We start from the raw sequence: 27537 nt of genomic DNA, 5'->3' as shown, positions 1-27537 counted from the left end.
TTTCCATCCCCTCTGCTCTCCCTGTCACTTGAAGTAGGTCCCCTTCTACTTTAAGGTTTTTAAGAAATTATTATACATTATTATTAAAAGTAATAGAATTAATTCATTTAAAAAAGATAGATTTTCTCTCTATAGCTCTGGCTGTCCTAGACTCTATATTGATCAGCCAAGCATCAAACTAACAGAAATCTACTTGTCTCTGCCTCTGGAGTACTGAGATTAAATGTGTCCATCACCATACCTGGCCTTATTAATTAATCAAGTTTTGTTTTTGTTTTTAACCCATATTTCTCCATTTAAAAAGAAATGTAACTGGGTTGTGGTAGCTACACACACTTTTAATCTCAGAACTTAGCAGGCAGAGAATCTCAGTGAGTTCAAGGTGAGCCTGGTCTACATACCCAGTTCTGGGACATCCTGAACTATAGAAAGAAACCTTGTCTATATACAAACAAACAAACAAAGAAATTCAGGTTTTTTTGAGTCTAGCATATTTGACTTACTACATTAAAATTTTTCTCTCTATTCTCCTTCAAATGATCTCATTTGGTTCACATATTTTAATAAACACTGTGTGTATAAATACAACTATAATTTATTTGTCCATTCATCCATTGATAGGCATTTATAAGAAACTGGATATAGCTTAGGCTGCTCTCAGATTGGCCCTTCAGCTTGAACTCTGAACTCTTGAACCTTGAACTCTGGTCCTGCACTTCTGCTTTCTGCACACTGGGATTCCAGGCATGGACCACTGAATCCTCCCATCTAATTCTCCTCCAATTCTTGAGCCTATGGTTCTTAAAAACCATGCTTTTAAAAACATAGATGGTCAGGCATTGTTGTCATCTCCCAATGAACTTGGGAGCCAAAGTCAGGAGAATTCTAGGTTACCCTGGATAACAAGGGAGACCCTGTCTCAAAGAACAAGAGGCACACATGGCTGACCAGGAACCCACCAACAGGAGCTGTCATAACCTGTCCCATGTCTTCCTGACATGGGACACACAACACATAAACAAGCTATCAGACTGCACTAATGAAGAAGTTAAGTCACTGCACTGGGCAGAATGCTCACGCTTGCACTAGCTCCTCTGACCTATTTCTCTGTTATTTTAATCTTCCAGTCCTCACCAGTATCCCCAAGTACATCTTTGCCTGCTCATAGTTCAATGGGAGGCACCAACCAATCCAGTGTCTCTGAGTTCCTCCTCCTGGGACTCTCCAGGCAGCCCCAGCAGCAGCAGCTCCTCTTCCTGCTCTTCCTCACCATGTACCTGGTCACTGTCCTGGGATATATGCTCATCATCCTGGTCATTGGCACAGACTCATGCCTGCACACCCCTATGTACTTCTTCCTCTGTGTAGAGGCTATTCATGGTTATCAACTTGACTATATCTGGAATGAACTACAATTCAGAATTGGAAGACTCTCCTGTCATCCTGATATTGAGGCTCAGAGATACAAGTTTCTGACCTGGATCTTGTCATGGAGATCTGGAGGCATAGTGGTTATGAATCCCAATAGACAAAGTCAAGGAGATCTCTGAGTTAAAGATTCTCTGGGACAAAGCAAGTCCCAGATCCAGGCATGGTGGTACACACCTTTAGTCTGGGACACACCTTCTGCTGGAGACTGATATAAGGACATTGGAAGAAGAAAGATCCTTTCTCTTTGCTTGCCTGCCTTGTGGGACTGAGCAACTACTAGATCCTTGAACTTCCATTCACAGCTGCTGTCGACCATTGTTGGGGAGTTAGACTACAGACTGTAAATCATCAACAAATTCTCTTACTCTATAGAGACTTCCCATAAGTTCTGTGACTCTAGAGAACCCTGACTAATATAGAAGTTTGTACTGGAGTGGTTCTAGAGGAGCAGAAGTATAAGGATGAATCTTTCTTTTCCAAATATCAATTCTATTTTATTTGTCAACAGAAAACTAGGCAATCCTCCAGTGCAACAAGGTATTAATTAGTCCTCTTCCTCATAATCACCAGCTCCAGCACTACCCTGGCATTCTTCCTCTTCACTCTGCCTGGGCACCCACCACCATAAGGAGAATGGAGGGCAAAGTCAATGTGCTCCTGGGACTCCAGATGAACAATGAAGGATGGGATGTTCACCACCTGCTTGCAGACCCTGATGTGATGTTGGTGTTTGAGCACATGGACATGGTGAATAGATTTGGCCAGGTCCAGCTTAAAGACCTAGGCCTGCAGCTGTCTTTCCAAGAAATCCTCAATCTTCAGGCCCAGGTTGTAATCCAGCTTCATAATGTCCTCATCCAGCATCCCAATGTGAACAAGTCGCCTCAGGAGAGTGTTGCCTTCAAACAGACGCCGAGGATCCTTCTCATCTAGCGTCAACAGCTCCTGGGCAGCCTGACGGATCTTTGTCAGGGTAAATTTGACCTTCCACATCTCGAGTTTGTCCCAGAGTCCATACGCTCCAATCAACTTTAGCTCCTGGTTGAGATGCGATTTCTCGAAGGGTCTCTGTGTGGGTCATACATAGGTTTTGTAACAAACCCAGCTTCTGGTGACCCGCATGTTGACTTTGCTAGGTCTGCTGCACCTATGAACTCAGGCCTGTGACAAAAACTGAAGCAGCCAGAGTTGGGGTCAATCTAAGGCCAGTGGGAAAATTCCACCACAAACCTCTGAGCGCAAAGAACCTTCCCTTCCAGGAATGGTAGAACTAGTTTAGTTCCTGGAACAACTATAAGCCAAATAGTCAAACAAAGCCACTTTTGACTCTCCATCTGACCCTCTTAGAAAGTCCTGAATGGTCCACTGACCATGAGTCAGTTTGAAGGTCACTTTGCCCTACCAATAGTACCTGGCCTATTTACTATTGTTTGAATTCTGCCCTTATTGTTTGAAATATGCCCGTATCAAAGGGATATAACTCCCTGTTAGAGTCTTCTTAGAGTTGTCTCCCTCTCGAAGCAGGCCAACCCCAATATGCTGGAACAATAAACCTCCTCTTGCTTTTGCATCAATCACCATCTCCATGAGTCTCATTCAAGGGGTCTTGGTAGAGGTTCAACTAGAACCTCACATTTGGTGTGTTGTCTAGGGAGCTCACCTCTTGTCGGGTGACCCACAGGAGGTTGGTGAATTGGAGGAAATGCCTTGAGCAGGTACCACAGTTGTCTGTGTCTCCTCTGTTTTGTCTTTTGGCTTGTGCTTGTAAACATCAGGAAGGCTCGGAGAATGTGAGCTGGCTGCGTCACCAGAATTGGCAGACTCTGGACCAGTGTGAACTGGCCAAGTCACCAGGTAATGTCTGTTTCACCCATGGAGGGGGTGAGTGGTCTGTCTGTGTGTTAATTATTCTTCTTTGTGTTCTTGGACTTGGACTGATGAAAGTTTTAGACATGGGACAGAAACTTTCTACCATTTCTCCAGGTCTGGTCCTGGAGCATCGGGATGAGGTCCATAGATGTGCATACAATTTGTTAGTAGACATAAAGAACAAGGAGCTCCAGACCCGTGTGTATTTGAGTAGCCAGTTGTTGGGGTCAATTGGCCCCAGGAAGGGACATTTGATCTTCCCATAATCATGTCAATCAAGCGTAAGATCCTGGGGCTTGGATCTGGATCTGCCGGTCATCCAGATCAAGTCTCCTATATAATTGTCTGGAAAGAGCTTATGACTAGCACCACTGTGTGGATCCACTCTTTTCTCCCTAACAGGGTTCTGACATTTAAGACTCAGCCTGAGCCACTGTCTGGCTCAGGGAAGAAGATAGAAGTTCTCCAGGAATCGGGAACTGCAGATCTTCTCCTACTTGATCTCCCTACCCCGTATCCACCTGCTCTTGCCGTGAGTGCACTGCAGGAGCCCCAAGCAGAGGCTGAGGCTCTACGGATCCTGGCTCTGTGCCCTTTACTCATGCCCCCCAGAGGAGGACACAGGTCCTTCCATGAGGGTGTCAGAGCTGTGTCCCCTGACACCACTGTGGCCCTCCCCCAGCAGGCCTTTGGGCCTGCAGATACAACAGGGAATCAGGGCATGTAATACTGGCCCTTTTCCACCTCTCATCTCTATAACTGGAAAGCTCAGCACCCACCCTTTTCAGATAAACCCAAGGGCCTCACTAATGTAGTAGAGTCCATTCTTTTCACAGTCTTGGAAGGACTGTCAGCAGCTTTTACAAGTTATTTTTACCACCAAGGAGAAGGAATGAATTCTCCTGGAGGACAGGAAGAATATCCTAGGGAATAATGGGGCCCCAACCCAGAACCCTGCTGACATAGATGAGGGATTCCCCTTTAGGAAGCATAACTGGGACTACAATGAGGCAGCAGGTAAGGAGTGCTGGAAAGTTTACCACCAGACTCTTTTGGCAGGTCTCAAGTGTGCAGCAAAATGACCCACTGATTTGACTAAGGTAAGAGAGGTTCAGCAGGGCCCTGATGAGACACCTTCTGCCTTCCTAGAATGACTTATGTAGGCTTTCTGTCAATATACACTCTATGATCCTAGCTCTGAGGAACATAGGGCCACATTGACTATGGCATTTATAGATCAGGCTGTGAAGGACATAAAGAGGAAGTTCCAGAAGCTAGACAGCTTATAAGTCTTTGAGATAACTAGTATAGGTAGCTGAGAAAGTTTACCACAATAGGGAAACAAAGTATAGCCTGAACCTTTGCTTGCTTTCAAGCTGTGGGCAGCAAGGCGAGCCCTGGACCCTAGGGTCCGCCTCTGAGAGCCATCGCCTGCCCTCTGCACAGATCCTGAGATTGGCTTTCTTTTGTTGTTGTTAAAGAAAATGAAGACATGTATGACGAGGAAAGGAGAAACATTTCTAAAATCCCTTCTCCAAGCCACCTGACTCGTGTCCTTTGTCAAACTCCTCCTTTTTTAGCACAAACACTGTTACTCGTGTCTGTTTTACCATATATCATTTAAGACTTTGTGATGCACTTAAAACTTCTCCAAATCATGTTTCTTTGAGGAGGATGATGTTTGTGTGAGATGTGTCAATGTATATCATATGTTCCTTCTTGGAATATTTGAAACAGAGGCAAAAGAAAAGGAAGGCATCACTTAAAATTTGCAACTGGTCCCAGATTTGAACTCTCTTTTACTGTCCCAATATAATTCTGCACATGGAATATATTTTATTGTCTACTTACATTTTCATCTAACATTTTTATTTATGTTGAACAAAACATTTCAGGGGAATTTATTTATTTTATTTGTGCAAGTGTTATGCTTGGATGCATGTATGTGCACCATGTGCCTTGGGCCCATGGAGACATGGAGCTAGAGTTCCAGGCAGCTGTGAGCTACCCTGTGGGACCTGGAAATTGAACCCACAGTTGTAAGAGCAGCAAGTGCTCTGCCCACTGAGCAGGCCCTCCATCCCCTATCTAATATTTTAATTGTAATGAGATATGAAACCAGGAAGAGCAGTTAAGCCTGGTTGACTGAGTGAAATCCTGGCATTGCCCAACCTCTAGGCTGTGCTGTGTCCTCTATACTATCATTGTTTTATCCAGAACCTGGATGAACCAGCCACTAGGTGTGCTAGGTACTCTACTCATGACTTACATTCCAGCCCACCTTTATAATTATCTTCTGATAATATTACTTTCTCTCTCCACCTCCTTCATACTTGGATTTTGCCATGGATTCAGGCTGCCCTTAAATTAATCAATAATTCTCTTCCCTTAGCAAACTGATTGCTGGGATTGTAAGCATGTGCCATATCATGAGCCCTTGGTGTTTGTCTTAAAACAATGTGTGGTAACTCATACATGTAATTCCAGAATTCAGAAGGTAAATATGGAATGATTGAGTTTATGCTGGCCCAGTTACATTGAAAGCTTGAAGACACTTCTGTTTTATGAGTTCCTGTTTCAAAAGACTTGCAAAATGTAATCAATGCAATCCAGGTCTCTAGTTTCTCAGATGCACTGCTGTTGTTAGCTTTTGTAATAAACTGACATACAGGCCTCTACCATTCACTCCCCTGTAAAATAATGTTTACACATCTGTTGTGGCTTCTGACCAATCATTGTCCTTCCTGAGGGAATGTGGACCTTGTTGACTTTGGCCACATGATTTACAAAGGGAAGATGTGCTGTGGGAGTGAGCCTTTTTGTCCGCTGACTCTCTCCTGTACAGTCTGCTCTGTAGCAGACCGTGCATGGGGAGACCCAGGGAGAGACGATGAAACATGGGAATGAGACCCAGCTTGGTTGACCAAGCCAGCTCAGTCAGTCGACAGGGTCTCAACCGAGGGAGTGAGGACTGAAAAAGAAAAACAGAGAAAATTATAATATGACTCCAGCCTGTACTGAGGCTGAAGTAGCTTTATTTATCTCCAGCCTGCTTTTATATCATTCTAGGTACATCTAAAAAACATGGTCAGTTCTTAGAACAAAGACAAAGTAATCAAACAAAGATCACACAAGATAGTAGTTAAGCAAAGAGGTCAATTAAGGTAGCAGTTGGGCAAAGAAGTAAAAAAAGCCCCATGGTCTCTGTTTCTAATATTCTTTTTTTTTCTTTTTTTTTATTAACTTGAGTATTTCTTATATACATTTCGAGTGTTATTCCCTTTCCCGGTTTCCGGGCAAACATCCCCCTCCCCCCTCCCCTTCCTTATGGGTGTTCCCCTCCCAACCCTCCCCCCATTGCCGCCCTCCCCCCATACTAGTTCACTGGGGGTTCAGTCTTAGCAGGACCCAGGGCTTCCCCTTCCACTGGTGCTCTTACTAGGATATTCATTGCTACCTATGGGGTCAGAGTCCAGGGTCAGTCCATGTATAGTCTTTAGGTAGTGGCTTAGTCCCTGGAAGCTCTGGTTTCTTGGCATTGTTGTACTTTTGGGGTCTCGAGCCCCTTCAAGCTCTTCCAGTTCTTTCTCTGATTCCTTCAATAGGGGACCTATTCTCAGTTCAGTGGTTTGCTGCTGGCATTCGCCTCTGTGTTTGCTGTATTCTGGCTGTGTCTCTCAGGAGCGATCTACATCCGGCTCCTGTCGGTCTGCACTTCTTTGCTTCATCCATCTTGTCTAATTGGGTGGCTGTATATGTATGGGCCACATGTGGGGCAGGCTCTAAATGGGTGTTCCTTAAGTCTCTGTTTTAATCTTTGCCTCTCCCTTCCCTGCCAAGGGTATTCTTTTTCCTCATTTAAAGAAGGAGTGAAGCATTCACATTTTGATCATCCGTCTTGAGTTTCGTTTGTTCTAGGGATCTAGGGTAATTCAAGCATTTGGGCTAATAGCCACTTATCAATGAGTGCATACCATGTATGTCTTTCTGTGATTGGGTTAGCTCACTCAGGATGATATTTTCCAGTTCCAACCATTTGCCTACGAATTTCATAAACTCGTTGTTTTTGATAGCTGAGTAACATTCCATTGTGTAGATGTACCACATTTTCTGTATCCATTCCTCTGTTGAGGGCATCTGGGTTCTTTCCATTTTCTGGCTATTATAAATAAGGCTGCGATGAACATAGTGGAGCACGTGTCTCTTTTATATGTTGAGGCATCTTTTGGGTATATGCCCAAGAGAGGTATAGCTGGATCCTCAGGGAGTTCAATGTCCAATTTTCTGAGGAACCTCCAGACTGATTTCCAGAATGGTTTTACCAGTCTGCAATCCCACCAACAATGGAGGAGTGTTCCTCTTTCTCCACATCCTCGCCAGCATCTGCTGTCACCTGAGTTTTTGATCTTAGCCAATCGCACTGGTGTGAGGTGAAATCTCAGGGTTGTTTTGATTTGCATTTCCGTTATGACTAAAGATGTTGAACATTTCTTTAGGTGTTTCTCAGCCATTCGGCATTCCTCAGCTGTGAATTCTTTGTTTAGCTCTGAACCCCATTATTTAATAGGGTTATTTGTTTCCCTGCGGTCTAACTTCTTGAGTTCTTTGTATATTTTGGATATAAGGCCTCTATCTGTTGTAGGATTGGTAAAGATCTTTTCCCAATCTGTTGGTTGCCGTTTTGTCCTAACCACAGTTTCCTTTGCCTTACAGAAGCTTTGCAGTTTTATGAGATCCCATTTGTCGATTCTTGATCTTAGAGCATAAGCCATTGGTGTTTTGTTCAGGAAATTTTTTCCAGTGCCCATGTGTTCCAGATGTTTCCCTAGTTTTTCTTCTATTAGTTTGAGTGTGTCTGGTTTGATGTGGAGGTCCTTGATCCACTTGGACTTAAGCTTTGTACAGGGTGATAAGCATGGATCGATCTGCATTCTTCTACATGTTGCCCTCCAGTTGAACCAGCACCATTTGCTGAAAATGCTATCTTTTTTCCATTGGATGGTTTTGGCTCCTTTGTCAAAAATCAAGTGACCATAGGTGTGTGGGTTCATTTCTGGGTCTTCAATTCTATTCCATTGGTCTATCTGTCTGTCCCTGTACCAATACCATGCAGTTTTTATCACTATTGCTCTGTAATACTGCTTGAGTTCAGGGATAGTGATTCCCCCTGAAGTCCTTTTATTGTTGAGGATAGCTGTAGCTATCCTGGGTTTTTTGTTATTCCAGATGAATTTGCAAATTGTTCTGTCTAACTCTTTGAAGAATTGGATTGGTATTTTGATGGGGATTGCATTGAATCTGTAGATTGCTTTTGGTAAAATGGCCATTTTTACTATATTAATCCTGCCAATCCATGAGCATGGGAGATCTTTCCATCTTCTGAGGTCTTCTTCAATTTCTTTCCTCAGTGTCTTGAAGTTCTTATTGTACAGATCTTTTACTTGCTTGGTTAAAGTCACACCGAGGTACTTTATATTATTTGGGTCTATTATGAAGGGTGTCGTTTCCCTAATTTCTTTCTCGGCTTGTTTCTCTTTTGTGTTGAGGAAGGCTACTGATTTATTTGAGTTAATTTTATACCCAGCCACTTTGCTGAAGTTGTTTATCAGCTTTAGTAGTTCTCTGGTGGAACTTTTGGGATCACTTAAATACACTATCATGTCATCTGCAAATAGTGATATTTTGACCTCTTCTTTTCCGATCTGTATCCCTTTGATCTCCTTTTGTTGTCTGATTGCTCTGGCTAGAACTTCAAGAACTCTATTGAATAAGTAGGGAGAGAGTGGGCAGCCTTGTCTAGTCCCTGATTTTAGTGGGATTGCTTCAAGTTTCTCTCCATTTAGTTTAATGTTAGCAACTGGTTTGCTGTATATGGCTTTTACTATGTTTAGGTATGGGCCTTGAATTCCTATTCTTTCCAGGACTTTTATCATGAAGGGGTGTTGAATTTTGTCAAATGCTTTCTCAGCATCTAATGAAATGATCATGTGTTTCTGTTCTTTCAGTTTGTTTATATAATGGATCACGTTGATGGTTTTCCGTATATTAAACCATCCCTGCATGCCTGGGATGAAGCCTACTTGATCATGGTGGATGATTGTTTTGATGTGCTCTTGAATTCGGTTTGCCAGAATTTTATTGAGTATTTTTGCGTCGATATTCATAAGGGAAATTGGTCTGAAGTTCTCTTTCTTTGTTGTGTCTTTGTGTGGTTTAGGTATAAGAGTAATTGTGGCTTCGTAGAAGGAATTCGGTAGGGCTCCATCTGTTTCAATTTTGTGGAATAGTTTGGATAATATTGGTATGAGGTCTTCTATGAAGGTTTGATAGAATTCTGCACTAAACCCGTCTGGACCTGGGCTCTTTTTGGTTGGGAGACCTTTAATGACTGCTTCTATTTCCTTAGGAGTTATGGGGTTGTTTAACTGGTTTATCTGTTCCTGATTTAACTTCGATACCTGGTATCTGTCTAGGAAATTGTCCATTTCCTGAAGATTTTCAAATTTTGTTGAATATAGGTTTTTATAGTAAGATCTGATGATTTTTTGAATTTCCTCTGAATCTGTAGTTATGTCTCCCTTTTCATTTCTGATTTTGTTAATTTGGACACACTCTCTGTGTCCTCTCGTTAGTCTGGCTAAGGGTTTATCTATCTTGTTGATTTTCTCAAAGAACCAACTTTTGGTTCTGTTGATTCTTTCTATGGTCCTTTTTGTTTCTACTTGGTTGATTTCAGCTCTGAGTTTGATTATTTCCTGCCTTCTACTCCTCCTGGGTGTATTTGCTTCTTTTTGTTCTAGAGCTTTTAGGTGTGCTGTCAAGCTGCTGACATATGCTCTTTCCTGTTTCTTTCTGCAGGCACTCAGCGCTATGAGTTTTCCTCTTAGCACAGCTTTCATTGTGTCCCATAAGTTTGAGTATGTTGTATCTTCATTTTCATTAAATTCTAAAAAGTTTTTAATTTCTTTCTTTATTTCTTCCTTGACCAGGTTATCATTGAGTAGAGCATTGTTCAATTTCCACGTATATGTGGGCATTCTTTCCTTATTGTTATTGAAGACCAGTTTTAGGCCGTGGTGGTCTGATAGCACGCATGGGATTATTTCTATCTTTCTGTACCTGTTGAGGCCCGTTTTTTGACCAATTATATGGTCAATTTTGGAGAAAGTACCATGAGGAGCTGAGAAGAAGGTATATCCTTTTGCTTTAGGATAGAATGTTCTATAAATATCCGTTAAGTCCATTTGGCTCATGACTTCTCTTAGTCTGTGGACATCACTTTTTGATTTCTGTTTCCATGATCTGTCCATTGATGAGAGTGGGGTGTTGAAATCTCCCACTATTATTATGTGAGGTGCAATGTGTGTTTTAAGCTTTAGTAAGGTTTCTTTTATGTATGTAGGTGCCCTTGTATTTGGGGCATAGATATTTAGGATTGAGAGTTCATCTTGGTTGATTTTTCCTTTGATGAATATGAAGTGTCCTTCCTTATCTTTTTTGATGACTTTTAATTGAAAATTGATTTTATTTGATATTAGAATGGCTACTCCAGCTTGCTTCTTCTGACCATTTGCTTGGAAAGTTGTTTTCCAGCCTTTCACTCTGAGGTAGTGTCTGTCTTTGTCTCTGAGGTGTGTTTCCTGTAGGCAGCAGAATGCAGGGTCCTCATTGCGTATCCAGTTTGTTAATCTATGTCTTTTTATTGGGGAGTTGAGGCCATTGATATTGAGAGATATTAAGGAATAGTGATTATTGCTTCCCGTTATATTCATATTTGGATGTGAGGTTATGTTTGTGTGCTTTCATTCTCTTTGTTTTGTTGCCAAGACGATTAGTTTCTTGCTTCTTCTAGGGTATAGCTTGCCTCCTTATGTTGGGTTTACCATTTATTATCCTTTGTAGTGCTGGATTTGTAGAAAGATATTGTGTAAATTTGGTTTTGTCATGGAATATCTTGGTTTCTCCATCAATGTTAATTGAGAGTTTTGCTGGATACAGTAACCTGGGCTGGCATTTGTGTTCTCTTAGGGTCTGTATGACATCAGTCCAGGATCTTCTGGCCTTCATAGTTTCTGGCGAGAAGTCTGGTGTGATTCTGATAGGTCTCCCTTTATATGTTACTTGACCTTTTTCCCTTACTGCTTTTAATATTCTTTCTTTATTTTGTGCGTTTGGTGTTTTGACAATTATGTGACGGGAGGTGATTCTTTTCTGGTCCAATCTATTTGGAGTTCTGTAGGCTTCTTGTATGTCTATGGGTATCTCTTTTTTTAGGTTAGGGAAGTTTTCTTCTATGATTTTGTTGAAGATATTTACTGGTCCTTTGAGCTGGGAGTCTTCACTCTCTTCTATACCTATTATCCTTAGGTTTGATCTTCTCATTGAATCCTGGATTTCCTGTATGTTTTGGACCAGTAGCTTTTTCCGCTTTACATTATCTTTGACAGTTGAGTCAATGATTTCTATGGAATCTTCTGCTCCTGAGATTCTCTCTTCCATCTCTTGTATTCTGTTGGTGAAGCTTGTATCTACAGCTCCTTGTCTCTTCTTTTGGTTTTCTATATCCAGGGTTGTTTCCATGTGTTCTTTCTTGATTGCTTCTATTTCCATTTTTAATTCCTTCAACTGTTTGATTGTGTTTTCCTGGAATTCTTTCAGGGATTTTTGCGATTCCTCTCTGTAGGCTTCTACTTGTTTATTAATGTTTTCCTGTGTTTCCCTAAGTGTGTTCATGTCTTTCTTGAAGTCCTCCAGCATCATGATCAAATATGATTTTGAAACTAGATCTTGCTTTTCTGGTGTGTTTGGATATTCCATGTTTGTTTTGGTGGGAGAATTGGACTCCGATGATGGCATGTAGTCTTGGTTTCTGTTGCTTGGGTTCCTGCGCTTGCCTCTCGCCATCAGATTATCTCTAGTGTTACTTTGTTCTGCTATTTCTGACAGTGGCTAGACTGTCCTATAAGCCTGTGTGTCAGGAGTGCTGTAGACCTGTTTTCCTCTCTTTCAGTCAGTTATGGGGACAGAGTGTTCTGCTTTCGGGCGTGTAGTTTTTCCTCTCTACAGGTCTTCAGCTGTTCCTGTGGGCCTGTGTCTTGAGTTCACCAGGCAGCTTTCTTGCAGCAGAAAAGTTGGTCTTACCTGTGGTCCCGAGGCTCAAGTTCGCTCGTGGGGTGCTGCCCACGGGCTTTCTGCAGCGGCAGCAACCAGGAAGATATGCGCTGCCCCTTCCGGGAGCTTCAGTGCACCAGGGTAACAGATGGTCTTTGGCTTTTTCCTCTGGCGTCCGAGATGTGTGTGTAGGGAGCAGTCTCTTCTGGTTTCCCAGGCTTGTCTGCCTCTCTGAAGGTTTAGCTCTCCCTCCCACGGGATTTGGGTGCAGAGAAATGTTTATCCGGTCTGTTTCCTTCAGGGTCCGGCGGTGTCTCTGGCAAGGGTCCTGCCGCTCCTGGGCCCTCCCCCACGGGAGCCCAGAGGCCTTATACAGTTTCCTCTTGGGCCAGGGATGTGGGCAGGGGTGAGCAGTGTTGGTGGTCTCTTCCGCTCTGCAGCCTCAGGAGTGCCCACCTGACCAGGCGGTTGGGTCTCTCTCTCACCGGGTCTGGGAGCTTAGAGCTGCTGCGGGCCGGGATCCGCGGGTGTGGGACTTCCGGTAAACACAGAACGTGCCCGGTCCTAGAGAAATTCTGCTTCCCTGTGTCCCAAGCTCACCAGGCAGCTTTCTTGCAGCAGAAAATTTGGTCTTACCTGTGGTCCCGAGGCTCAAGTTCGCTCGTGGGGTGCTGCCCAGGGGCTCTCTGCAGCGGCAGCAACCAGGAAGACCTGTGCCGCCCCTTCCGGGAGCTTCAGTGCACCAGGGTTCCAGATGGTCTTTGGCTTTTTCCTCTGGCGTCCTAGATGTGTGTGCAGGGAGCAGTCTCTTCTGGTTTCCCAGGCTTGTCTGCCTCTCTGAAGGTTTAGCTCTCCCTCCCACGGGATTTGGGTGCAGAGAACTGTTTATCCGGTCTGTTTCCTTCAGGGTCCGGAGGTGTCTCTGGCAGGGGTCCTGCCGCTCCTGGGCCCTCCCCCACGGGAGCCCAGAGGCCTTATACAGTTTCCTCTTGGGCCAGGGATGTGGGCAGGGGTGAGCAGTGTTGGTGGTCTCTTCCGCTCTGCAGCCTCAGGAGTGCCCACCTGACCAGGCGGTTGGGTCTCTCTCTCACCGGGTCTGGGAGCTTAGAGCTGCTGCGGGCCGGGATCCGCGGGTGTGGGACTTCCGGTAAACACAGAACGTGCCCGGTCCTAGAGAAATTCTGCTTCCCTGTGTCCCAAGCTCACCAGGCAGCTTTCTTGCAGCAGAAAATTTGGTCTTACCTGTGGTCCCGAGGCTCAAGTTCGCTCGTGGGGTGCTGCCCAGGGGCTCTCTGCAGCGGCAGCAACCAGGAAGACCTGTGCCGCCCCTTCCGGGAGCTTCAGTGCACCAGGGTTCCAGATGGTCTTTGGCTTTTTCCTCTGGCGTCCGAGATGTGTGTGCAGGGAGCAGTCTCTTCTGGTTTCCCAGGCTTGTCTGCCTCTCTGAAGGTTTAGCTCTCCCTCCCACGGGATTTGGGTGCAGATTGTTTCTAATATTCTTATCTGAACCCACTTCCTTGCCTGAGACCACTAACAAATGCCATATTTCTAAAAGCGGCACCAAAAGCTGGTGACAAGTCCTGGTGACTCACAGTTGACACACAGGCCAAAACAATAGAAGAGGGTAGAAACTATTGCTTTATTTGATTTTTTGTTTTTTTTTGTTTTTTTTTTAGACAGGATTTGTTGTTATTTTGTTTTAGTGGTGTGTGCGTGCGTGCGTGCGTGCGTGCGTGCGTGCGTGTGTGTGTGTGTGTGTGTGTGTGTATGAGAATATCTACTTTTGCAATTTGGTTCTGTTTCCCTAGAGTCCAGTTGAGCCCAGCCTTAGATGAGTAGAAGGGCATGTATATGGTAACCAGATCTGGGTAGTGGAACTAAGTGCTGGGCACTGCTGTTTGCCATCCTGAGGTAACTGTCAGTAACATTATTTGCTGCTCTAGCCCTGCTGTTCCCAGTCTAAAATGGAACACCTCATGAACTGTAGGATTAGATTTTTCATGAAACCTACTTTAATAAGGGTTCTTAAATTCTTCAACCTCCCTTCTAGTCCATTGATCAAAAGTAGGGGAGAAACATGGTTAATAGGATAAGGGGGATGTGGATTTGTTTAGAAGTAGGTCTTTGGGGTGATATCAATCTTTGTTGTCAGGATATCAGCAGTCCAGTCTAAAATATCCAACACAAATCAGTAGTGGTAGTCCATTCCAACACCAAACAGGAATCAGTAGCAGTGACTTGATCTTGAAGACATCACAAGGCTCTGTCAAATTGGCACAAGTCTACAGAAGTAGCAAGAAGCATCCAGGATACCACAGGAAGTTCTTTGGTGCATTTCTCTCTAGACATTCATGACAAGTGAAGATCTGTGAAGACCAGCAAAGCATTGCAGGGTGATCCAATGCAAGAGTGCCATTCACTGTCTGTTGGGTTCTACTTATATGCTTTTCAAAATTTATGAATCTTCTCTTGTTGAAGTTAGGGATGGTGATTTCCCTCAGAAATTCTTTCATTGTAGAGAATAGTTTTTACTCTCCTGGGTATTTAGCTTTTCCAAATGAATTTGCACATTTTCTGTCTAATTCTATGAATAATTGAGTTGGAATTTTAATGGGAATTGCATTGAACCTGTAGACTGCCTTTGGCAAGATGGCCATTTTTTACAATATTAATCCTGTTAATCCATGAGCATGGGAAATCCTTCCATCTTCTGAGATCTTCTTCAATTTCTTTTATCAGAGACTTGAAGTTCTTATCATGCAGATATTTTACTTGCTTGGTTAGAGTCATACCCAGGTATTTTATATTATTTTTGACTATTGTGAATGGTGTCATCTCTTTCATTTCTTTCTCAGGTTTTTTGAGTAGACGAAGGCTACTGATTTGTTTGAGTTAATTTTATATCCAGGCACTTTGCTGAAGTTGTTTATCAGGCTTATTCATTCTCTGGTGGAACTTTTGGGGTCACTTAAGTATACAATCATATAATCTGCAAATAGTGATATTTTTACTTCTTCCTTTCCAACTTGTATCCATTTGACCTCTTTTTGTTGTCTTACTGCTTTGGCTAGGACTTCAAGTACTATATTGAATAAGTAAGGAGAAAGTGGGCAGCTTTGCCTAGTCCCTGATTTTAGTGGGATTGCTTCAAGTTTCTCTCCATTTAGTTTAATGTTAGCTACTGGTTTGCTGTATATGGCTTTTAGTATGTTTAGGTATGGGCCTTGAATTCCTATTCTTTCCAGGACTTTTATCATGAAGGGATGTTGAATTTTGTCAAATGCTTTCTCAGCATCTAATAAAATGGTCATGTGACTTTTTTCCTCAGTTTGTTTACATAGTGGATTACGTTGATTGATTTCTGTATATTGAACCATCCTTGCATTCCCAGGATGAAGCCTACTTGATCATGGTGAATGATTGTTTTGATAGGTTTTTTGGACTCAGTTTGCCAGAATTTTATTGAGTATTTTTCCATCGATATTCATCAGGGAAGTTGGTCTGAAATTCTCTTTCTTTGCAGTGTTTTTTGTGTGTTTTAGGTATAAATGTAATTGTGACTTCAAAGAAGGAATTGGATAGTGCTCATTCTATTTCTATTTTGTGGAATAGTTTGGTCAGTATTGGTATTAGTTCTTCTATGAAGGTCTGATAGAATTCTCCATGAAACTCATCTGGTCCTGGGCTTTTTTGGTTGGGAAACTTTTAATAACTGCTTCTATTTCTTTAGGAGTTATGGGACTGTTTAGATGGTTTATTTGATCCTGATTTAAATTTGGTACCTGGTATTTGTCTAGAAAATTGTTCATTTCATCCAGATTTTCTAATTTTGTTGAATATAGGTTTTTGTAGTAGGATCTGATGATCATTTAAATTAACTCAGATTCTGTTGTTATGTCTCCCTTTTCATTTCTGATTTTGTTAACATTTTGTTACTTCCTATGTGCCCTCTAGTTAGTCTCGCTAAGGGTTTATCTGTCTTGTTGATTTTCTCAAAGAACCAGCTCCTGTTTTTTTTTTTTTTTGATTTTTTGTATAGTTCTTTTTGTTTCTACTTGGTTGATTTCACTTCTGAGTTTGATTGTTTTCTACCCTCTACTCCTTGTATGTGAATTTGCTTCTTTTTGTTCTTTTTGTTATAGGTGTGCTGTCAAGCTGTTAATGTATGCTATCTCGAATTTTTTTTGGAGGCACTCAGAGGTATACATTTTCCTCTTAGCACTGCTTTCACTGCATCCCATAATTTTGGGTTTGTTGTGCCTTCATTTTCATTAAATTTTAAGGAGTCTTTCTTTCTGCATTGACCAAGTTATCATTGAGTAGAGTGTTGTGTAACTTCCATGTGTATGTGGGCTTTCTGTCATTTTTGTTGTTATTGAAGACCAGCCTATTGAAGGAATAGTCTGTGGTTATCTGATAGGATACATGATATTATTTCCATCTTCTTGTATATGTTGAGGCTTGTTTTGTGACTGATTATATGGTCAATTTTGAAAAAGGTACCATGACGTGCTGAGAAGAAGGTATACTCTTTTTGTTTTAGGATGAAATGTTCTATAGATATCTGTTAAATTCATTTGATTCATAACTTCTCTTCTTTTCTGTGTGTTTCTGTTTAGTTTCTGTTTTCATGATCTGTCCTTTGCTGAGAGTGTGGTGTTGAAGCCTCCCACTATTATTGTGTGAGGTGCAATGTGTGCTTTGAGCTTTAGTTAGGTTTCTTTTATGAATGTAGCTACCTTGCATTTGGAGCATAGATATTCAGGATTGAGAGTTCATCTGGGTGAATTTTTCATTTGATGAATATGAAGTGTCCTTCCTTATCTATTTTGATAATTTTTGGCTGAAAGTCGATTTTACTGGATATTTGAATGGCTACTCCAGCTTGTTTCTTGAGACCATTTGCTTGGAAAATTGTTTTCTAGCCTTTTATTCTGAGGTAGTGTCTGTCTTTGTCACTGAGGTGTGTTTCCTGTATGCAGCAAAGTTCTGAGTCCTCTTTAGATATCCAGTCTGTTAGTCTGTGTTTTTTTTAATTGAGGAATTGAGTCCACTAATATTAAGAGATATTAAGGAATAGTGATTGTTGTTTCCTGTTGTTAGAGGTAGAGTTATATTTGTGTGTCTTCTTTTGGATTTGTTGCAAGAAGATACTTTTTTTTGCTGTTTCTACTGTGTATTTTCTTTCTTTGGGTTGGAATTTTCCATTTATTATCTTTTTAGGGCTGTATTTGTGGCAAGATATTGTGTATATTTGGTTTTGTCACAGAATATCTTGGTTTTTTAATCAATGTTGATTGAGAGTTTGGTGGCTATAGTAGCTTGAGCTGGCATTTGTGTTCTCTTTGGGTCTGTATGACATCTGCCCATGATCTTTTGGCTTTCATAGTCTGTGGTGAGAAGTTTGGTGTAATTCTGATATGTCTGCCTTTATATGTTACCTGACCTTTTTCTCTTACTGATTTTAATATTCTTTCTTTGTTTTGTGTATTTGATGTTTTGACTATTATGTGATGGGAGAAATTTCTTTTCTGGTCCAATCTATTTGCAGTTCTGTAGGTTTCTTGTATGTTTATGGGTACCACTTTCTTTAGGTTAGGAAAGTTTTCTTCTATAATTTTGTTGAAGATATTTACTTGCCCTTTAATTTGGGAGTCATTTTCCTCTATACCTATTATCTTTAGGGTTGATGGTATTATTGTGTCCTGCATTTCCTGGATGTTTTGGGTTAGGATATTCTTGTATTTTACATTTTATGTGACTATTGTTTCAATGTATGGTATCTTCTGCCCCTGTGATTCTCTCTTCTATATCTTGTAGTCTGTTGTTATTGCTTGTGTCTGTGACTCCTGATCTCTTTCCTAGGTTCTTCAGGGTTTTCTCTTTTTGTGATTTCTTTATTGTTTCTATTTCCATTTTTACATCCTGAATGGTTTTGTTCAATTTCCTTACCTGTTTGGCTTAGTTTTCCTGTAATTCTTTTTTTTTCCATCTTTATTAACTTGGATATTTCTTATTTACATTTCGATTGTTATTCCCTTTCCTGGATTCCAGGACAATATCCCCCTAAACCCTCTGACTCCCCTTCTCTATGGGTGTCCCCCTCCCCATCCTTCCCCCATTACTGTGCTCCTCCCAACAATCATGTTCACTGGGGGTTCAGTCTTGGCAGAACCAAGGGCTTCCCCTTCCACTGGTGCTCTTACTAGGCTATTCATTGCTACCTATGAGGTTGGAGCCCAGGGTCAGTCTATGTATAGTCTTTGGGTAATGAATTAGCCCCTGGAAGCTATGGTTGGTTGGCATTGGTGTTTACATGGGGTCTCAAGCCCCTTCAAACTCTTTCAGTCCTTTTTCTGATTCCTTCAACGGGGGTCCCATTCTCAGTTCAGTGGCTTAATGATGGCATTCGCCTATGTATTTGCTGTATTCTGGCTGTGTCTCTCAGGAGAGATCTACATCTGGTTCCTGTCGGCCTGCACTTCTTTGCTTCATCCATCTTATCTAGTTTGGTGGCTGTATATGTAATGGGCCACATGTGGGGCAGGCTCTGAATGGGTGTTCCTTCTGCCTCTGTTCTAAATGTTGCCTCCCTATTCCCTCCCAATGGTATTCTTGTTCCCCTTTTAACAAAGGAGTGAAATATTCACATTTTGGTCATCCGTCTTGAGTTTCATGTGTTCTGTGCATCTAGGCTAATTCAAGCATTTGGGCTAATAGCAACTTATCAATGAGTGCATACCATGTGTGTTTTTCTCTGATTGGGTTACCTCACTCAGGATGATATTTTCCAGTTCCGACCTTTTGCCTATGAATTTCATACAGTCATTGTTTTTGATAGCTGTGTAATATTCCATTGTGTAGATGTACCACATTTTCTGTATCCATTCCTCTGTTGAAGGGCATCTGGGTTCTTTCCAGCTTCTGGCTAGTATAAATAAGGCTGCTATGAACATAGTGGAGCACGTGTCTTTGTTATATGTTGGGGCATCTTTTGGGTATATGCCCAAGAGAGGTATAGCTGGGTCCTCAGGCAGTTCAATGTCCAATTTTCTGAGGAACCTCCAGACTGATTTCCAGAATGGTTGTACCAGTCTGCAATCTCACCAACAATGGAGGAGTGTTCCTCTTTCTCTGCATCCTCCCCAGCATTTGCTGTGACCTGAGTTTTTGATCTTAGCCATTCTCATTGGTATGAGGTGAAATCTCAGGGTTGTTTTGATTTGCATTTCCCTTATGACTAAAGATGTTGAACATTTCTTTAGGTGTTTCTCAGCCATTCGGCATTCCTCAGCTGTGAATTCTTTGTTTAGCTCCATTTTTTAATAGGGTTATTTGTCTCCCTGCAGTCTAACTTCTTGAGTTTTTGTATATTTTGGATATCAGCCCTCTATCTGTTGTAGGATTGGTAAAGACCTTTTCCCAATCTGTTGGTTACCGTTTTGTCCTAACCACAGTGTCCTTTGCCTTACAGAAGCTTTGCAGTTTTATGAGATCCCATTTGTCGATTCTTGATCTTAGAGCATAAGCCATTGGTGTTTTGTTCAGGAAATTTTTTCCAGTGCCCATGTGTTCGAGATTCTTCTCCACTTTTTCTTCTATTAGATTGAGTGTATCTGGTTTGATGTGGAGGTCCTTGATCCACTTGGACTTAAGCTTTGTACAGGGTGATAAGCATGGATCGATCTGCATTCTTCTACATGTTGACCTCCAGTAGAACCAGCACCATTTGCTGAAAATGCTATCTTTTTTCCATTGGATAGTTTTGGCTCCTTTGTCAAAAATCAAGTGACCATAGGTGTGTGGGTTCATTTCTGGGTCTTCAATTCTGTTCCATTGGTCTATCTGTCTGTCTCTGTACCAATACCCTGCAGTTTTTAATCACTATTGCTCTGTAATACTGCTTGAGTTCAGGGATAGTGATTCCCCCTGAAGTCCCTTTATTGTTGAGGATAGTTGTAGCTATCCTGGTTTTTTTGTTATTCCAGATGAATTTGCAAATTGTTCTGTCTAACTCTTTGAAGAATTGGATTGGTATTTTGATGGGGATTGCATTGAATCTGTAGATTGCTTTTGGTAAAATGGCCATTTTTACTCTATTAATCCTGCCAATCCATGAGCATGGGAGATCTTTCCAGCTTCTTCTTTTTTTTTTTTTTTGGTTCTTTTTTTTTTCCGGAGCTGGGGACTGAACCCAGGGCCTTGTGCTTCCTAGGTAAGCACTGTACCGCTGAGCTAACTCCCCAACCCCCCTTTCCAGCTTCTGAGGTCTTCTTCAATTTCTTTTTCAGAGTCTTGAAGTTCTTATTGTACAGATCTTTTACTTGCTTGGTTAAAGTCACACCGAGGTACTTTATATTATTTGGATCTATTATGAAGGGTGTCGTTTCCCTAATTTCTTTCTCGGCTTGTTTCTCTTTTGTGTAGAGGAAGGCTACTGATTTGTTTGAGTTAATTTTATACCCAGCCACTTTGCTGAAGCTGTTCATCAGGCTTAGTAGTTCTGTGGTGGAACTTTTGGGATCACTTAAATATACTATCATATCATCTGCAAATAGTGATATTTTTACTTCTTCCTTTCCAATCTGTATCCCTTTGATCTGCTTTTGTTGTCTGATTACTCTGGCTAGAACTTCAAGAACTTATTGTATAAGTAGGGAGAGAGTGGGCAGCCTTGTCTAGTCCCGTGGGCAGCCTTGTCTAGTCCCTGATTTTAGTGGGATTGCTTCAAGTTTCTCTCCATTTAGTTTAATGTTAGCAACTGGTTTGCTGTATATGGCTTTTAGTATGTTTAGGTATGGGCCTTGAATTCCTATTCTTTACAGGACTTTTATCATGAAGGGATGTTGAATTTTGTCAAACGGTTTCTCAGCATCTAATGAAATGATTATGTGGTTTTTTATCTTTCAGTTTGTTTATATAGTGGATCACGTTGATGGTTTTCTGTATATTAAACCATCCCTGCATGCCTGTGATGAAGCCTAGTTGATCATGATGGATGATTTTTTTATGGGCTCTTGGATTCGGTTTGCCAGAATTTAATTGAGTCTTTTTGCGTCGATATTCATAAGGGAAATTGGTCTGAAGTTCTCTTTCTTTGTTTTGTCTTTGTGTGGGTTAGGTATAAGAATAATTGTGGGTTTATAGAAGGAATTCGGTAGTTCTCCATCTGTTTCAATTTTGTGGAATAGTTTGGATAGTATTGGTATGAGGTCTTCTATGAAGGTCTGATAGAATTCTGCAGTGAACCTGTCTGGATTTGGGCTCTTTTTGGTTGGGAGACCTTTAATGACTGCTTCTATTTCATTAGGAGTTATCGGGTTGTTTAACTGGTTTATCTGTTCCTGATTTAACTTTGGTACCTGGTATATGTCTAGGAAATTGTCCATTTCCTGCAGATTTTCAAGTTTTGTTGAATATAGACTTTTGTAGTAGCATCTGATGATTTTTTGAATTTTCTCTGATTCTGTAGTTATGTCTCCCTTTTCATTTCTGATTTTGTTAATTTGGACGCACTGTGTCCCCTCGTTAGTCTGGCTAAGGGTTTATCTATCTTCTTGATTTTCTCAAAGACCCAACTTTTGGTTCTGTTGATTCTTTGTATAGTCCTTTTTGTTTCTACTTGGTTGATTTTAGCTCTGAGTTTGATTATTTCCAGCCTTCTACTCCTCCTGGGTGTATTTGCTTCTTTTTGTTCCAGAGCTTTATGTGTGCTCTCAAGTTGCTGATATATGCTCTCTCCTGTTTCTTTCTTCAGGCACTCAGAGCTATGCATTTTCCTCTTAGCACAGCTTTCATTGTTTGGGTATATTGTACCTACATTTTCACTAAATTCTAAGAAGTCTTTAATTTCTTTCTTTATTTCTTCCTTGACCAGGTTATGATTGAGTAGAACATTGTTCAACTTCCATGTATATGTGGGCATTCTTCCCTTATTGTTATTGACGACCAGCTGTAGCCCGTTGTGGTCTGATAGGACGCATGGCACTATTTCTATCTTTCTGTATCTGTTGAGGCCTGTTTTCTGACCAATTATATGGTTAATTTTGGAGAAAGTACCATGAGGTTGTGAGAAGTCAGTATATCCTTTTGTTTTAGGATAGAATGTTCTATAAATATCTGTTAAGTCTATTGGTTCATGACTTCTGTTAGTCTGTCTATGTCTCTATTTAATTTCTGTTTCCATGATCTGTCCATTGATGAGAGTGGGGTGTTGAAATCTCCTACTATTATTGTGTGAGGTGCAATGTGTATTTTGAGCTTTAGTAAGGTTTCTTTTGTGTATGTAGGTGCCCTTGTATTTGGAGCATAGATATTTAGGATTGAGAGTTGATTTTGGTGGATTTTTCCTTTGATGAATATGAAGTGTCCTTCCTTATCTTTTTTGATGACTTTTGGTTGGAAATTGATTTTATTCAACATTAGAATGGTACTCCAGGTTGCTTCTTCAGAACATTTGCTTGGAAAGTTGTTTTCCAGCCTTTCACTCTGAGGTAGTGTCTGTCTTTTTCTCTGAGTTGTGTTTCCTGTAGGCAGCAGAATGCAGGGTCCTCATTGCATATCCAGTTTGTTAATCTATGTCTTTTTATTGGAGAGTTGAGGCCATTGATGTTGAGCGATATTAAGGAATAGTGATTATTGCTTCCTGTTATATTCATATTTGGATATGAGGTTATGTTTGTGTGCTTTTCTTCTGTCTGTTTTGTTGCCAAGATGATTAACTTCTTGCTTTTTCTAGGGTGTAGCTTGCCTCCTTGTGTTGGGCTTTACCATTTATTATCCTTTGTAGTGCTGGATTTGTAGAAAGATATTGTGTAAATTTGGTTTTGTCATGGAATATCTTGGTTTCTCCATCTATGTTAGTTGAGAGTTTTGCTGGATACAGTAACCTGGGCTGGCATTTGTGTTCTCTTAGGGTCTGTATGACATCTGTGCAGGATCTTCTGGCTTTCATAGTCTCTGGTGAGATGTCTGGTGTAATTCTGATAGGTCTGCCTTAATATGTTACTTGACCTTTTTCCCTTACTGCTTTTAATATTCTTTCTTTATTTTGCTCATTTGGTGTTTTGACTATTATGTGATGGGAGGAGTTTCTTTTCTGGTCCAATCTATTTGGAGTTCTGTAGGCTTCTTGTTTGTTTATGGGCATCTCTTTCTTTAGGTTAGGAAAGTTTTCTTCTATAAATTTGTTGAAGATATTTACTGGTCCTTTGAGGTGGGAGTCTTCACTCTCTTCTATACCTATTATCCTTAGATTTGATCTTTTCATTGAGTCCTCGATTTCATGTATGTTTTGGACCAGTAGCTTTTTCCATTTTACATTATCTTTGACAGTTGTGTCAATGATTTCTATGGAATCTTCTGCTCCTGAGATTCTCTCTTCCATCTCTTGTATTCTTTTGGTGTTGCTTGTATCTACAGCTCCTTGTCTCTTCCTTTTGTTTTCTATATCCAGGGTTGTCTCACTTTGTGCTTTTTTACTGCTTCTATTTCCATTTTTAGTTCCTTCACCTGTTTGGTTGTGTTTTCCTGGAATTTTTTCATGGATTTTTGTGATTCCTCTCTGTAGGCTTCTACTTGTATATGTTTTCCTGTGTTTCTCTAAGGGAGTTCTTTATGTCTTTCTTGACGTTCTCCATCATCATGGTCAAATGTGATTTACAAATCAAGATCTTGCTTTTCTGGTGTGTTTGGATATTCAGTGTTTGCTTTGGTAGGAGAATTGGGCTTAGGTGATGCCATATAGTCTTGGTTTCTGTTGCTAGGGTTCCTGCGTTTGCCTCTTGCCATCAGGTTGTCTCTGGTGTTACCTTGTTCTGCTATTTCTGAGAATGGCTAGACCATCCTGTAGGCTTGTGTGTCAGGAGTGCTATAGACCTGTTTTCCTGTTTTCTTTCAGCCTGTTATGGGAACAGAGAGTTCTGGTTTCTGGTGTGTAGTCTTTCCTGTCTACTGGTCTTCAGCTGTTCATGTGGGCGTGTGTCCTGAGTCCACCAGGCAGGTCACTTGGAGCAGAAAAGTTGGTCTTTCCTCTGGTCCCTTGGCTGAAGTTGCTCCTGGGAGGCTGCTTTTGAGCTCTCCGTGAAGGCGGCAAGCAGAAGGGCTTGTTCTGCCTTTTTCTGGGGCTCTGGTGCACAGTGGTCCCAGATGTCGTTAGGTGCTTTCCTCTGGAGTCAGAAATGTGGGCTGAGTGTAGTCTCTTCTCTCTTCCTAGGCATGTCTGCCCCTCTGAAGGTTTAGCTCTCCCTCCCACAGGATTTGGGTACAGGGAGCTGTTAACGGGGTCCCTTCAGGTCTGGGTGGTGTCCGGGACCTGCCAATTGAGTGCCTCCTGTAATTCTTTAAGGGATTTTTTTGTTGCCTCTTTAAGGACTTCTACTTGTTTATCTGTGTTGTCCTGTATTTCTTTAAGAGAGTTATTTATGTCCTTCTTAAAGTCCACTATCATAATCATGAGATGTGATTTTAAATCCAAATATTGCTCTTTCAATGTGTTGAGGTATCCAGGGTCCACTGTGGTGGGGGAACTGGGTTCTGATGATGCCACGTAGCCCTGGTTTCTGTTGCTTAGGTTCTTGCCTTTGCCTATCTACATCTGCTTCTCTCCGGTGTTAGCTGGTCTTGCTATTCTGACAGTAGCTTGACTGTCCTGTAAACCTGTCTCTCTGCATTCCTGGAGACTGGCTTTCTCTCAGCAGGATTCGGGTACAGAGAGCTATGTCACATTGTCAGCTCAGGGAGCAGGAACAAACCGGATGGATCCTGTCCAGACTGCTCCTGGGTTCCTGTGTTCTGAGGGCTCCAGGCAGTTCTTTCGGAGCAGAAGTGGTGGTCTTACCTCTGTTCTCACGTCTGTCAGAGCTCCTGGAGTCTGCCTTTCTGCTCTGGGCACAGGCAGAGATTGGAAGGATCCTGTTTCTGACTGCTCCTAGGTTCCTGTGTCCAGAGGGCTCTAGGCAGGAGAGAAGTGGTGGTCTCCCCTGCGCTCTCAGGATTGTCCATACTTCTGAGTGTCCAGCTCTCTCCCCCACATGATTTGGGTACAGAGAGCTGTGGGACCAGGTCAGCTCTGGGGGCAGGCAGAAACTAGAAGGGCCCTGTCCTAGACTATTTCTGGGTTCCTGTGTCCAGAAGGCTCTAGGTGGGTCCTCTTGGGCCAGGAATGTGAGCAGAATTGGTGTTCTCCTCTGAGCTCTCAGGATTTTCGCACTTCTGAGAGTCCAGCTCTCTCCCCTACAGGATTTGGGTACAGAGAACTGGCTATTTTTTTCATATTAAACTTGTAGTTTTATTCAGGTTTGGTTTTTAACCAATGTGTCAGGGAGCAAGCCCACATGAAAGGGTAAAGCCCATGGGGGCAAGGCCTTCCAAGATGCACGAGGGATTGTGTCTCCTTCCCCCTCCTCTTCTGACCACCCCTAAAGGGGTTTGGTAAGAGACACAGGCAGGGAAGGGGGCTGGTCCCCAGTGGTCCTTGGGGGTGAAGGACGATGTAGAACTGGGTACCAGATCTCGATGAGTGGGATAAAAGGCACAAGACCATTTGCCAGAATCCACAGCTTTCTGATTTCAAATTGAATTAAAAAGGAAAAGGGAGAGGGGAACCTAAACCACAAGCAGTGCCCACTCCCTTCCCCCATCAGGGCTGCGAGAGAAGAGGCAGGTAGCTTCACCAAGGCCATGGCTCCCTCATGCCTGGCCAAGGGAGCTAGGTGAAGGGCAGGGTCTCTCCGACAGTTTGAAGGGGTGAGGAAAGCCAATATAAAACGTCAAATAAATTTAATAGGAGTCCAGCCAAGGGCCCAGCCATGGCTGGGAGAGGGGCAGCTGTAGGCTCACTGATCACTGCTTTCACCACCACCACCCAGGAAGCCAGTTATTTTCCCATGGCCTTGATTGCAACAGCTGCCTCGTCTGTCATAGCGGACAGACTGTGCTCAGGATCTCTTCTCCACAGTCATACTTCTGCTCAATCTCCTTTCCAAGGTCTCCCTCAGGTACCTCCCCACTGTCCTGGAGTAGGGATCAGTACCCATCCTGATGCCAATCAGCTGGAAGTCATTCCTTTTGATGTTGGGGACATCCGTGCTATGAGTCGATGGACAGATATCTTCATATTTCTTCCCAGTAAAATTATCAGTACCAACCAAATGGACCTTGGCATGGCCTTGCTTGCCAGTCTTCGAAGTAGACATCTCGACGATCTTACACGGCCGGCCCTTGAGCACCACAAAACCATTCTTACATAATGCTGAGCACTGCATTGGGAAGGTGGTGGAGGCCCCTGCATCTCCTGTCTCGAAGTCCAAATCATCTGCCATTTTAAGAGGCTTCGATTCCAGCTCGGGCGAACGCACACTCACGCGAACGCACTGACTCGACCTGGTCCGCTTGCCACGAGCCCAACCGCTCTGAAACCGCTACTGTGTTGCTGCCGCCGCTGCCGCCGCCTCTTGCGCCATAGCTGGCTATTTTTTAAAAAAATATTTAATTTTTTATTATGTTTGCAGCATTCTGCCTGCATGTATGTCTGCAGGCCAGAGGAGGGCACCAAATCTCAGTATAGATGTTTGTGAGCCACCATGTTGTTGCTTGGAATTAAACTTAGGATATCTGAAAGAGCAGACAATGCTCTTAACCTCTGAGCCATCTCTCCAGCCCACAAGAATATTAATTTGCATACCCTAGTGTCGTAAGAGATTTGTTCCTCATAAATTACTGGGTCGGCCACATAATGTCTGTACTTCCCTGTTTGCCCTTCTGATCCCCACAACCCTTTGTCTTATTCCTGGTAATTTACCAATTCCTATGATCTGTATGTAAACCTGAAATGGCCAGTCTTGATTTTGGAAAAGTATACTAGCATCAGCTTCTGTATCCACCAAGCCTTGTATGTCAATATTATTTAATTCTACCATTAATTTGGGTCCCTGATCATTAACCGTGTTTCCCAGAACACTTGTTTCCCAGTACTCCCAAAGCCCTGGTTCTTCCTACTGGAGTAGCCTTGCCAAGGATGTTAGAAAACGTCAATAGCTGAGAACCTCTACCCCCTGCATTAATACATCATCTTTTCCACAGATGCCATTTTAATTTCTTCCTTGATATCCCCATGCACTATACCTA

The 27537-nt window shown here is 42.2% G+C and overlaps 3 pseudogenes; 1 reads left to right on the top strand and 2 right to left on the bottom strand.

The window, feature by feature from the left end:
- On the top strand, positions 1173 to 1361 carry Olr1379-ps (olfactory receptor pseudogene 1379; annotated as a pseudogene).
- Rps9-ps16 (ribosomal protein S9, pseudogene 16) lies at positions 1976 to 2553 on the bottom strand (annotated as a pseudogene).
- A 23692-nt stretch (positions 2554 to 26245) lies between these two features.
- On the bottom strand, positions 26246 to 26762 carry Eif5a-ps1 (eukaryotic translation initiation factor 5A-pseudogene 1; annotated as a pseudogene).
- Positions 26763 to 27537: the final 775 nt, after the last annotated feature.

This window comes from Rattus norvegicus, chromosome 10, assembly GCF_021556685.1.
Source record: "Rattus norvegicus strain SHRSP/BbbUtx chromosome 10, alternate assembly SHRSP_T2T, whole genome shotgun sequence".
Classification (NCBI taxonomy): domain Eukaryota; kingdom Metazoa; phylum Chordata; class Mammalia; order Rodentia; family Muridae; genus Rattus; species Rattus norvegicus.
This window is presented reverse-complemented; position numbering and strand designations above follow the sequence as displayed.